This window comes from Notamacropus eugenii, chromosome 1 (assembly GCF_028372415.1).
Source record: "Notamacropus eugenii isolate mMacEug1 chromosome 1, mMacEug1.pri_v2, whole genome shotgun sequence".
In the NCBI taxonomy this organism is placed as follows: domain Eukaryota; kingdom Metazoa; phylum Chordata; class Mammalia; order Diprotodontia; family Macropodidae; genus Notamacropus; species Notamacropus eugenii.
Genome location: NC_092872.1, coordinates 680,994,177 through 681,008,142, shown reverse-complemented (window position 1 = coordinate 681,008,142; position 13,966 = coordinate 680,994,177). Strand labels below are relative to the sequence as shown.

At 37.6% G+C, this 13,966-nt stretch overlaps 1 pseudogene; it reads right to left on the bottom strand.

Moving 5' to 3' along the window:
- Positions 1–11,759: 11,759 nt before the first annotated feature.
- LOC140519780 (eukaryotic translation initiation factor 4B pseudogene) lies at positions 11,760–13,439 on the bottom strand (annotated as a pseudogene).
- Positions 13,440–13,966: the final 527 nt, after the last annotated feature.

Here is a 13,966-nt window from a genome sequence, read left to right as displayed (position 1 = left end):
TACAGGAAATGATGTGGTTATATGGACTTCCATGTAGGCAATACAAATTTAATCCATTTCTAACATGACAATCTTTTAAAAATGGAAGACGTATGTCACCATTATTGTAAAAATAATAGAAGATGACTGACATTTTGGTGAATCAAACTTAATTTTAGTAATCACATAGGTTGATTTTTCACACACCTATTAACTCTGAAAATGGACAAAAAACCTGCACTTTAACATATCCACAGTTGGAGTGGTTGGGAGGAGGGAGAAGGTTGCATAAAAATATTTTCTCCTAATTGCCTTTTAAATATTGGAAGGAGGAGGAAGAGGAGAATGCTGGTCAGCTATATAATTTAATAATAATATTTTTCTAAATATATCTATACGGAGGTGTGGAGGTGTGGGTGAGGCTGTGTGGGGTAGGTGTATAGATACAGATGTATGTCACTTACTAAGTGCCAGGCACCATCCTAAGTGCTTTACAGACATTATCTCATTTGATCCTCACAACAACCCTGGAAGATAGGTACTGTTATTATCCTCATTTTGCAGATAATAAAACTAAGGCAAAGGCAGGTAAAGTGACTTGCCTAGGGTAATACAGCTAGTAAGTTTGTGAGATCAGATTTAAACTACATCATAACTTATTGCAATTTTAGATAAATGGTCAAAAGATAAGAATATACTCTTCTCTTTCATTTTTTTCAATTACATGTAAAGATAGTTTTCAACACTAATTTTTACAAGATTTGGGATTCCAAAATTTTTCTCCCCTCTTCTCTTCCACCCCCTCCCCAAAACAGCAAACAACTTGGTATAGGTTGTACATATAGCATCATGAAAACATATTTCCACTTTAGTCATATTGTGAAAGAAGAAACAACAAAATGGAAAAGCCATACACAAAAACGTGAAAATAGCATGCTGCGATCTGCCTTCAGATGCCATAGTCCTTTCTGTGAATGTACATCACGACTCTTGGAATTGTCTTGAATCATTGCATTGCTGAGAAGAGCTGAGTCAATCACACCTGATCACCACACACTGTTGCTCTTACTGTGCATAATATTCTCCTGGTTCTGCTCACTTTAGTCAGCACCAGTTCATGTAACTCTTTCCAGGTTTTTCTTAAGTCAGCCTGCTCATCATTTCTTATAGCACAATAGGATCCCATTATATTTATATTACACAACTTGTTTAACCATCACTCAATTGATGAGCATTCCCTCAATTTCCAATTCTTTTCCACCACAAAAAGAGTTTCTATAAATATTTTGGTTTATGTGGGTCCATTCCTCTTTTTTAAGATCTCTTTGGGATGCAGACTTAATAGTGGTGTTGCTAGATCAAAGGGTATGCACAGTTTGATTGCCCTTTGAGTAAAAAAATGTACCATTCTCAAGGAAACAATGCGACCTATCAACAGTCACATAAATATGTTCCAAAATTAATAATTAGAGAAAAACAAATTAAAGTAACTCTGAGGTTCTGCTACAGATTCATCAAATTGGCAACAATGACCCCCAAAAATGAAATTGACAGAGAGGTTTCAGGAGGAAAGGTACATTAATGCATAGTTTGTGGAGCTGCAAATTGTTCCTCCCATTCTGGTTAGCAATTTGGAAACATACACAAAATGTAACTAAATTGCTCACCCCTTTTGATCTAATAATATCCTTACTAGTCCTGTGCCATAAAAGGATCAAAGAAAGAAAAAGGGTCTACATATACAAAAAATTTTTAGCAAGTTTTTGTTATAGCAAAGAAATGGAAACTAAGAGAGTGTCTATCATTGGGGAAAGGTCTGGAAAGATTATTATGTAGCAATTAACTGATGGCAAGCAAAATAGGATCTTTTGCTGTTTTTGTTTTAATATAATCAAGTGCCTCTGATTGAATCTTGCCTTTATCAATCAAGAATCTTTCCTAGGATTAAAGTACAGAAATAATAGTTTCTTTAACTAGAGACAGTATAGTATTTGTATTGTTAATGTGATTAAAGATCTTCCCCATCCATTAATGGGCTTGCTCATTAAGGGGAGTTTGATTAGGGAAGATTTGTGGGAAGGCTCATGCGTTTTGTTAATGAGGCAGTGGTTCTCAAGGATTGTGATGTCCTCTGGCTCTAAAAAAGATATAAATACTCTGAGTCGGGGCTTACTGAAAGCGTTTGTTTGGCAAGATGAGGACTCTGGAAAGCCACTGAAGGAGGCCCCCAGCTTAGAAAAACTAGATATTGACGCTACCCTCTCTGGTAACTATAGTCAGACAGTTACACCTCTCTGTTGATTTCAGGTAGAGGAAGCCATGTCTGATGGTCTTTGATTTCTCTGTATTTTCTTTGAAGTTCAGGGTGCTGACTCCCCTGAACTAGGTGAATAATATATGTGCTTGGTTAAAGGAATGATACATGTGTTTGATTAAAGTGATTGTTAACCCCTTGAAAGTTTCTTTCCTTTTATGAGGGCATATCTAAGAACCTGTGATAGCAGGGACCCCCTCACTGTGTATGTTGAGGTGTTTACTATTACATTAACGTAGGGCTTAGTACATAATAGGCACTTAATAAATATCAATTGACATATAAATGTAATAGAATAATATTAGTATAAAGCAAGCAATGGCAATAAGGACATTTGCAGTGAAACCTGGAAAACCTCTTATGAACTGATATACAATGAAGTAAGTAAAATCAGAAATAACAGTTCATATGATGTATAGCAAGAACATTTTCAAGATGTACAGCTTTGTAAGATTAAGGAAATCTAGTCAAGACAATAACCAATCATAATTCCACAGGACTAAAACTGAAACATACTACCTGACTCCTGATGGAGGGTTAATAAACTCAAAGTACAGCATAAAACATGATTTTTTGGACAAGGCCAAAATGGTATTGTTGCTTTTGACTATTCAAATTTATTATGAGGGTTTTATTTTTCACTTCTTTTGTTTTTAATGGTGGTAGGGAGGGAGAAAGTGGAACTATTGAAAGAGTTGCCAATAAAACATAAGAAAACAGGGTAATTTAAGCATTTTTAAGAATGCAACAGAGAGAATAGGAGGAAGATCAGAAGGAAACACAAACAAGGAAAACATATTTGAAAGCTATATGTTGAATTTTTGTGTACTTAAAAAAATGTTAAATAAGAAAGAGATACAGTTTTATTGTAACCCTACTCATTTGTTCTGCTTGGTATATGTAAAACCTCATTTCATATGGTTCTATATCTTGTTAGGTTCAAAATAAAAATAAATTTAAAAGATTCAAAGAGATTAAGCATATTGGCTATGATCTCAAAGCTTATCCAATGACTCAAATGTAAGAAGTTTAGACTTGAACCTAGGTATTCTCAGCTCCTAGTTCAACACTCTTCCTACAATAACCCAACAATGCCTGTTGGGTGATTAGGGTGCTTATAAGATTACCAACATGACTAGTTATTTTTGTTTCTTTTTTCTTTAAATAAAAAATAGTCCTCCTATTTAATGATGCACTAGAAATGTTACTTTTTTCAGACTTTCTAAAGAAAAAGAATCAGAATGCAATAACTATCCATCTCAATGCACAATTCCCTTAATTTTATTATTTTTTAATATCAGCACAGAGGAAATCAAGACAAGTTGTAGAATGTCATTATATTCTCAAGGCAGTTGTCTTAAATGATATCATGATGCTTCCAGAATCCCTTTCATGAGCATTCTTCACGTAGAGAGATTATATCAGCCAAATAGTCTGATGGAGTCTGCTCTATGCCAAACCCCCATTACATAGACATTAGAGAAGGAGTTAGTAGATAGCAAGAGATTAAAAATTGAAAGGAGGAAAGGTGATTATTTTGGGGACAACTTCTCAAAGGAATTAGGAGGAACAGGAGCTAAAACACAAATAGAGGAGTTGGCCCTGGTGAGAAGACTTATCTCTTCATCAGAGATTAGAGCAAAGAGGAGTGAATGGAGAAGGATGTTTGAGATGCAGACTAGAGAGAAAGAAGAAGCTCCCAGTGAGACATTTTTATTTCTCAGTGAAATAGGAGTTGAGATAAATCAAAAACCCGAGAGACAGAGTTTCTGGTTAATTAATAATAATTTTATCAATTAGGCTAGCAAATAATCAGTTAATGGCCAGTTGTCTCTCTTGGTAATCAAAGACCAAACACTAGAGACACTGCAGGAGCTCCTGACAGGTGAAAATCAACCTTGATTGGTGAATGATTAATGAGTGAGTGGACATGTTAATGAGGGGGTGGGCTTAAGGTCTTCATCTCCTCCTGCTGAGAATGCAACTCAATTGGACAAAGAAACATGTCTACTCAGACTGCTCTGGTTGGTTTTCTCCTTCATAAGTTGGGTCACCCTAAATTCTAAAGAAGGATCTAGAAAGGGATAGATTTTTTTCTAAGGACAAAAAGTCACCTAGATTACAAGTTGTTTGTAAAGTCTGCTTGTTGGGTGGGATCCCACCCAAGACCACAGAGCATGTACCCAGAGGATTTTGGTGACTGACTGACCTGCAAGGGCTGGTCCCTGGATGAAGAAATAAAAGGAAAAAATCCTCTATCCTAATTTAATATTTGTTTATTTATTGCAAAATAATTGTTTCCCTCAGAGTGAAGGTTATCTGCTGGGCTAAGGAGCATAGGAATGATATGGAAAGTTTGAAGAGAGAAGAAAAATTTTGAACAAACATGGTAAAGAGCATGATAATCAGTTAGGGATTGACTGGCAGTAGTGAGGAGCCAGATAAAAGAAGTTTGTAATGTCCCAGTCCTGCATTAAATGAGACCTTCAGATCCTGAGGGTTCAAACAAATAACTCAAATAATAAAAATATATTCAAATCCCTACCCCCTAGTTCTTTTGACTAGAGTCTACCTACAGCTAAATGAGACCTACCAAGGGTTAATTCTGACTCCCTTCGTTCATGTAGCACCAGAAGCTGCTTATTGCACACTCTATGCACATACTTGGTAGCTGCTTCCAGAACCTGCCCACAGCTGGAAGGGACTACCATTATTGCCCCCAAGAAAGTCTGCAAACTCATATGTTACTCTCCTTTGTGGTATAGTGACTATAGGACCAATGTTAGTCTTATGACTTCCAGAGCTGTTACCCCAAAGGCCAAGCCACCACTCTTTCCCTCATGGTTTTGGTGCTAGTGGTGCTATCTAAATGCCCCTGACTTTATCAGTGCCTAGGCTACAAACTGAGGGTTAGGTTAGGAGACTACTACTTCCTCACTTCCTACAACTCTTTCAAAGACAGTCCACTGCACCAGGTGGAGAACTGCAACCAGGACAGCATAGGTTGTATGATTTTCTCTGACATAATTCAATAGCACAGAAATAAGTATGGAAAAGGCTGATGATGGGTGTAATGCAGGGTTAGACCTGTCAAGGGAATGCATGGCAATTGGGCAAGGTGGAAATGAATGCAAACAATTGCTGAGTTGAAGCAATCAACTGTAGGGTCATGGTGAGGAAGGGAAAAAATGATAGAGAGATTCTCAGGGCTAGTTGCCTCAGAATGACAAGTAGTAATGCATATGGGAAAGTAGAGTACATAAAAAGTTTTTAAAATATTCATTTATAGTAAGAGAATTGATACTAAATAGCACAATTTTGTGAATTTTGATTACATGTGCTGTGATATTGTGCTTGACCAATATGCTTTTAGACATATGTAAAAGGAAAAAAAAGTTAAAATTGCCTTGAAGTTCACAGAAGCTGAACTAGAGTTAGGAAGACTAAATTCCAATACCACTTTTGACATAACTAATTGTGTGATCCATGGCAATTTAATCCTCACCTCTGAGTTTGTTTCATCATTTGTAAAATGGAGATAATAATGGCTATAATACTTGCCATGAGGTGGTTAGAAGATTCACATAACATAATCTATGTGAAAAGCTTTTCAAACTTTAAAGTTCTATAGTTGTGAGTTATTATTGTTATTGTTTCTAGTTGAAATAGGATTTATTGTTTTATCCGACCCCAGAGGTATCAGCTGAGAAGATAGCCAGCTTCAGTTATGAGATTTGGAATGAATATTTTGGGGTGACAATCAAGGCTTTATGCTATAGTGACGGAGTAGCAACTTTTTGTAATTGGAGCATAGTACTGTACTACCAATTCATTTTTTCTTTTCTGTTTTGGCAATTACATGAAAACTGTTATTGCTGTCCTGAGTAAAATTCCAAGAGATAAAATTTCCAGGTATTAATAATCAATTTATTTTCTAGACTAGCCAATAATCAATCAATTGATGGTCAGTGGTTTCTCTTGGTAACCAAAGATGCCAATGGAGGCTCTGAAACATCTTAAATCAGCTGTGTAACTTCTGACAGGGAACTCTTGTGACAAGTGAAATTCAATCCTGATTGGTGGATAATAATAAGGAGGTATTCTAAGAACGCTCAGCACCTCCCAATCACTTCCTCAGAGTGGGAGGGAGGTCACCAGAGAACATGACCTACTCATGAAGTATGAGCTCCCTTCAGCAATCTGGGTACCCCAATTAATTTCTCTCTGGTTTGGTTTCTGCTTCATAAGCTAGGTTGCCCTAAACTCTAATGAAAGGGAACAAGGACAAGAGCTCTCATCACCTAGGAAGGACTAAACACAAATTGGATCATGTTTATACCATAGACAGATATCAAACGCCAGTTTGGGTGGGGCCCAGCACTGATGCTTTGAGCAGATGCCTTGAATAGAGCTAGCATATTCATGACATTCTTTAGCAGGGGAGGGGCTTCTCTCTAAGCTAGTCTTTCGACAAAGAAGAGAATAGGATAAATTATTATTAAGAATCAAATGACAAAGTATTAAGATTAATTTCCCTCATTACTGTGAGATCCTAGATATAAAAGTATTTCTGGAGGAATAAGCCATCTTTTATATACTTTTGTATATAGTTGGAACCTCAGCTGTTTGTATTTTTTCCATAGCTGTTAGTAAATAGTGTACCCAAAGAAGACTGCAAATCATCATCTACCACCACTGTAGGACATTTTTGTCATTTTGATGTCCCTTTGGCTTGGCACAGAGCTCTGGTGACTGCAGAGAATATGGTCATTCATGACCATAAACTTTGTGACAGCTGTTACAAGTATGTCTTTCATCGTGCCACAAGACTAATGGTGCAGTATAAAAGTACACATTTCAAAAACGAAACTGGACAGTTGGGTTATGTGAGAGCAGTCAAAGAAACTGACCTCACCAGAATATACACTGTGCATGCCTTTGAATGAATGAAAAGTAACCAACAACCATGTATACTCCAAGTTTTATTTTTGCTCTGCACATGTAGGAGGCCAAATAGAAGTGTAGATTTAAAAGCCTGAAATGTATGGAACAACTGGAAACAAAAATCATAAATGACAAGTTGTTCAATGTTATTTTTATTGCATGTGCTTCAGAATCTTATAGCAGGGATTTTTTCTACCTACAGAAATGGAACCAGCGATCCTGCCAAGGGGTGAAAAACTGCTATGCTTAGAAATAAAAGCTTTCAACATCCACTTCATTAATTCTTTAAATGTTATACCAAGGAAGCTAAGTTAGTTTCCATAGGCAGTATGGTTTCCCAGGAGCAAAGGGTTATTTTCCAGACTTTTCAAATACAACCCAGAATGAGGATTACATAAGGCCCTTAGATTTAAAATATCATAGAGCTGTTCAGGTGATGTCTAGTGAATGGGCTGAGTTAATTTACACGTATGAGGAGAACAGAAATAATGTATTTAAATACTAACAAGGGTTACTGCTTCAGAGTGTAGGCCACATGGTAGAAATACAGGTAAAGGATGCTGAAGGAGAATCTTCTGCTTCAGGCTTTCTGAAGAAAGTATCATCTATCAGTTCCACCAAACCCACTAGATATCCTTTTAGGGAATTACACAAATGCTCAATATTTTCCCTAGATGATGTAGCTGGTGGGGAAAGATATTTCATTAGTCATACAAGATTAAATTTGTCCATGAACAAGACCAGAAACTGGCATTGTTCATCTAGAGATGGAGTAAGACAATTCTAAGAAAACTCAAGATCTCTTACTTGATGTCAGTAAAGGTAAAGATGTGTCCATCAAGGAGGTTGTTCTTTACCCTTTCTGTCATTTTGGGTGGGTGATAAGCAGACTTTTTTTTAGGCTCAGTTTGTGGTCAATGACATGGAAGGGAATGTATCTTCATGGAGATCGGGTAGACTGTAGAATAAGTTGTTTCTCTCTACAAGTGCAATAGAGTTGCCAAGTCCAGGACAGCAATCTCAGAATCATACTCAGATCTTCATTTTCTCATATCCTCCATATCTAATCAGTTGTCAAGCACTTAGAACAGTGCCTTGCACATAGTAGGTACTTAATATAAGTCTGGTGACTTGCCATGTCTTACCAATTCTTTCTCCACAGCATTTCTCACATGTGTCCTCTTCTCTCCATTCATAGCCACCATTCAGGTTCTAGCCCTTATTGCCTCTTGTATGGACATTTCAGTAGTCTACTCACTGGTCTCCTTTCATCCAACCTCTTCTCATCCAGTCTCCACACAGCTTCCACAGCAATACTCCCCAACAAACAAATCTGAGCATGTTACTTACCTGCTAAGAAAGTTCCAATCTCTCCGTATTATCTTTTGGAGCAAGTACAAAACTGGTTGACACTGTAAGACTGCCTTTGCAATTTGACTCTAGTCTACCTTAAACATATTAGTACATACAACTCCCTTTCACACAGTCTAAGTTTCAGTCAAATGCCTATTTATTGTCCCTCACACAGAAAATTCAATTTCCCATTTTTCAGGAATACACTTTCATCACCTGCATCACTCAGAATCCCTTATTGTCATTTTTCAGTCATACCCAACTCTTTGTGACCACAGTTGGAGTATGCTTGGCAACGGTAATGGAATGCTTTGCCATTTCTTTCTCCAGATTATTTTACAGAAGAAGGAACTAAAGCAAATAGGGTTAAATGACTTGCTCAGGGTCACACAGCTACTAAGTGTCTGAGGAAAGATTTGAATTCAAGAAGATGAGTCTTCCACACCCCAGGCCCAGAACTCTGTGCCATCTAGTTGCTCATCCTAGAATCCCTAGTCTCCTTTAAAGCTCAGTTCATGAGCTGCTTCCTACATAGAGTGTTTATTGATCTTCCCCTCATCCCACATACAACTGTTTATATTTTCTACATCTCAAAGTACTTTGTACTTACTATAAAACACTAGGTTTTTAATAATTGTATACATACATATATAGCTTTATTCATAATATGTACATATTCAAGTTGTATCTTATTAATATTATATGTAAATATATGGCATAGTATTAAATTAACATAAGAATATTACATACAACATATATTACCATATGCATTATATTATATAAAATTATGTATGCCATTATATATAATGTTGAGATATACAATATCAATATATTATTTATTTATGTTTATGAATATTGTTTACTTCCTTATAAGCAGACTCTTGTATTTCCCCAGTGCCTGGTGTAGTGTCTGCCTCACAGCAGGAGTGTAATGAACTTTTGTTGATTGATTGATTGATTAGAATCACTGCAGAGTTTGTATTCCCCTCTGGTGGTCCTTCAAGTGCAGATGGAATATATAGAGAAGCACCTGTTACCAAATGACCAGATGGAACAACCAAAGAACAAGCTTTCCCCTACTGAGGAATGGTAGATCACCTCTGCAACCCACCAGCTGGTTGCTCACATAAAAGGCAAAATAGGATAGGAAAGCTTGAATGATTTTTAAAAGATAAAGATTTTCACACGTGTGCTTCAGAGAAACATTGCCGATGTTTGTAAAGATGAACAAAAGGTGGGACTATATTTTCTACACAAGGGAGACTCACCCCCACTTTCAGCACAATCTGCCATATAGAACACTGTGAAGTAGGACAGTAAATGTGTGCATGATAGACTCATAAGCGGTTTTCCTGCATCTTATCCCTTCCTAATACAGTGCAACCACTACTTCTTCAAAAAAAAAAAAAATCTTTTTTAAGGCCCAGGTCTGACTATTGCTCTCATCTGTTCAAACACCTTCAGTCATTCCCTATTGTTTCTATGATATGAAGGTATTGGAAACTCAACAAGTTCAAAACAAACCTGATTATCTCTTCCCCAAATTCCAAACCTCCACTTTGCCGCTTCTGTAAAAGACATGACTCTCCTTCTAGCTACTCAAACTAGCAAGTTAGTCATATTCAAATCTTCATTTTCCACAACCTGGTTTGAAGCTAAATTCCCACTCTTATTTTATACTACCTAGTTTTGATTAGAGGAGACAAAGTATGAACCAAAGAGCACTACTATTCCTTGAACCTAACATACCAGTTCAAGCCTTTGTGTATTTTCCCAAATCATCCTTCTAACATACTTCCTCTTCAATCAATCAACCAATCAACAAAAATGTAATTGCTTAGCGTCAGACAGAGTGCTAGAGGGTAAAGGTACAAAAAAGGTAAAGGAACTTTCAGTCTAATCAGAGGAGACAGAATATCCATAAACAGGAATGTTCAAAATAGCACACAGAGAAGATGTGATTGGGGAGTGGGCAATGCACTCTAAGATGGGGGAGATAGTATAACCATCTCTGTATTTCAGAACCCTAGGCTTCCTTTCAAACAAACCTCCTTCTTCTGAAGCTTTCCAGGTTCAGTCAATCACCCCATCCCATCCCCAGCTCCTCCAGAGTTAATGCAGAGCCCCCACTCCTCCTGAACCCTTAGGTCCATGACTCCTTTCCTAATAGTCATTGGATGTGCAAATGGCCACTAAAATCACTTAGAGAACTATATGGTTGCCAACTATACTCTTTTTGGTAAGATAATGGCTTTAACACCTCTGCCATTGCCATTGTTACCTAGATTACCCTGGAATTTTTCATCTGCTCTGCCAGTATGGCCTCCAGGACTCCTGACATTTATCATATTCTCTACCTCCATACCACAAGGACCACTGGTCCTTTATATCTGTTCTATAAGTGGACCCTCCTATATGTGTTATCTCTCCTAATTCAAATTTTAAATCCTTAGATTAGTTACTGTCCTGTTTATCTGTATGTCTAGTTAGTAACAAGGTTTAACATATAATGAACATTCAATAAATTCTCTTCTTTTTAATTATAAATCTTTTTTTTTCCAGTTTCTTTACATATAGTTCACATTCTCTTCATTTATATATTTGGCGAAGTAGAGCAGGGGTTCAGTGAGGAAAAGAGTCCTGAATTAAATCCAAAGAAAAAAATCTAAGAAAAAATAATTTCATTTGTGGTTAATAATAATATGTTATTGATGAAATTCCTGACAGGAGATGCATGTCTTCAGGGACCAAAAGACAGGAAGCCTGAGGGCTGTTATGACTTTAGCACGCAGTGTTTCATTTACAAATCACACAACCATCCTGTCAGTTTTACTGACATCTTCAGAATACATAATTACAATCTATATCTTCTAGGCAGTTATATAATACTGCTAAAACACACAAGAGCTTTTCTTTTAAAAAGCTGTAAGTCTTTCTCTATCTCTGGCTACAGTTTTTGGAAATTCTCCAGTTAGTTTAATAACTTTAAAGGCTGCAGCAACATTCAAAAGAATTTCATAATTTTCCTTTTTTTTTTCGTAAAACAAAGTTAAGAAAGGTCTTTCAGGAGATGGTGAGTTTTATTTTGTCATGTTTGGATAGAGGTTTGATTTACTCTGGAATGTTGTAGGCTGGCAAGAGATGGGGAGAGAGTACAAGATATGAAGATTTATTCGTTGTAGTCTTTGCCCTCATTTTCATCTTCACCATCAAGAGAGAGCTGCATACTTGCTTGCAGAACTGAATTTAGAGGCCGGATTTTCTTCGAACTTCTTAGGCTCAGATGCAGGTCTTGAAACTTGATCTGTTCTGCCATCTTTTCACACTTCTTCCAATCCATCCACTGGACCACGGTTGGAGTTCCCATTTTGGCCTTTCAGCACACTTTCATCTTTCCTTGAAATATTAGGTGGTCCTTCCTCAGACTGCTGGGATGTTACCTTTCCTCCACCATTTGTGGGAGACTGCTGCTCTGAAGAGTCTGAGATCTGAGATTGGGAAGGAGGATTGGAGCTTCATTTCTTTCAGACGTTTTCCTTTGGTGGGGGTGCAGGTATCCCCTTTAAGGGAAGCTGATCTGATTTAAAAGGCTTGGAAGTTGGAGACTGAGAGTCCTCTTCCATGTTGAATGTTTTCTTTTCTGGGCATTTCTCACTCTCCCTCCTTCATGTGTTTCTGCCAGATGGAACGGTATTCCCAGTCTGTGAAGAAACATTCACTTCCTGTCCTTGACCATTCCTGCGTTTCCTCTCTTTGCCAACTTGGGTGTCTCTCCTGGGGCCATCTTTCTAATTTTGGCTCCTCCAGCTGACGTTGTGCTTTCTCTTGCTCCTTTGTACTAGTTTCTCTACTTCGAGTTCCCTGGAAGCTGAATCCACTGATTTTGCTCCCCGAAAAATGGAGGCAGCCCAGCTAGAATGTGTGGTGCTAGTTGATGAATCTTCATCCTTGGGTTCATGTCTCTTGAGTTCCAAGACCAGTCATCTAGTTTATCACATCTGTCTTCATGGCGATCTCTTCCTCCTCTGTTATCATCCCGAAAGTACCCACTACCAAATGCTCTTCGGCCACTGCTGATCCTAGAATCAAAGCCTCTATCACAGTCTCTGCTGTCTCTGTCATCATATTGTTCCCAGCCTCCATATTGATCCATGTTCCACTGGGGACCATCACGGTACCGGTCTGAATCATAACAGTCATGATACTTATTTGCAAAGCTGTCATCACCCCTTCGAGGAGGGTAGTCATCAAAGCTGTCTGTGGCAGGGCAAGCCCTTCAGTTAGTGTCTGTGGCAGGGCGAGACCTCCAGTCAGTGTCAGTCTTGCCAGAATCCCAATTTGGATTCTGATCACCGTCAAAGGAATGATATTCTCAGTCTTTATCCTGTGCTTGTTCAGCAACATATACTCGTATTCTTCTGTTACCTATAGACTCTTTATTCAGGCTCAAAACACTGAGCAGTGAGTCCAAGTCCTCAAATTCAGTATAACCAAAATCTTTCAACCTTTCTGGATTACTGGGTTCTGGTGGTAAACGTACCACACTGCTATTGTATCCTCTAAAGAACTCCTTAATGGAATTCTCTGTCACATCATAAGGCAAGTTCCCTAGAAAAGCAGCGTAGTGTGGAGACTTTGGAAGACATCTCCAGTCAATACTGGGTTCTCAAGCAGCCCATTGAGAAGTGAGCAGAATGGAACAGTCAACTGGAGGCACCGTATACATTTTGCCATTACTATGTGAAGTGTTGGAAGCCTCTCCTATTAGGTCATCAGTTTCACCATCCTAGCTGACTAGCTTGGACACAAAAGTACTTCCTGCCGCATCAGTGTTTTTGAAATTCCACATTTATACGAATAGTAATCCAAACTTTGACACATCCTTCTGATCCACATTCAGTGTTGTTCTGGTAAATGTTAAATATCTACTCTCTGAGAAAAAATATACATACAACATACTTTTATGGTTACTCATTAATATTAATATTTTTCTATTACTTTCTTAAGTGTAGGAGAGCAATAAAATGATAAAACAAAATTATAAACCTGATTTGCGGTGGTTTTTATTTCCAAAGTGTAGAATATCTCATTGAAAATTTAACCATCATTTTTCACAAATCAGTTAAAGCTGGCTCCAACATACATAACCCTGGCCATAACATATGAAGTTTTTTTTCCTTTAAAAGACATTGGACAATATCTTCTTACATGTGCTCAGTAGCTCTTCTCTGTCTTAGTTTCTTTTTGTTTGTTTCTTTTGTTTTGTTTTGCTTAAGGGGGCATGGCATGCCTGACATGTTTTTGGACTTTCCATTTCTGAGGAGCAATCTATAGCTTACATTTTACAATCCAGGGAATATTTGGCATTCAGTCTGG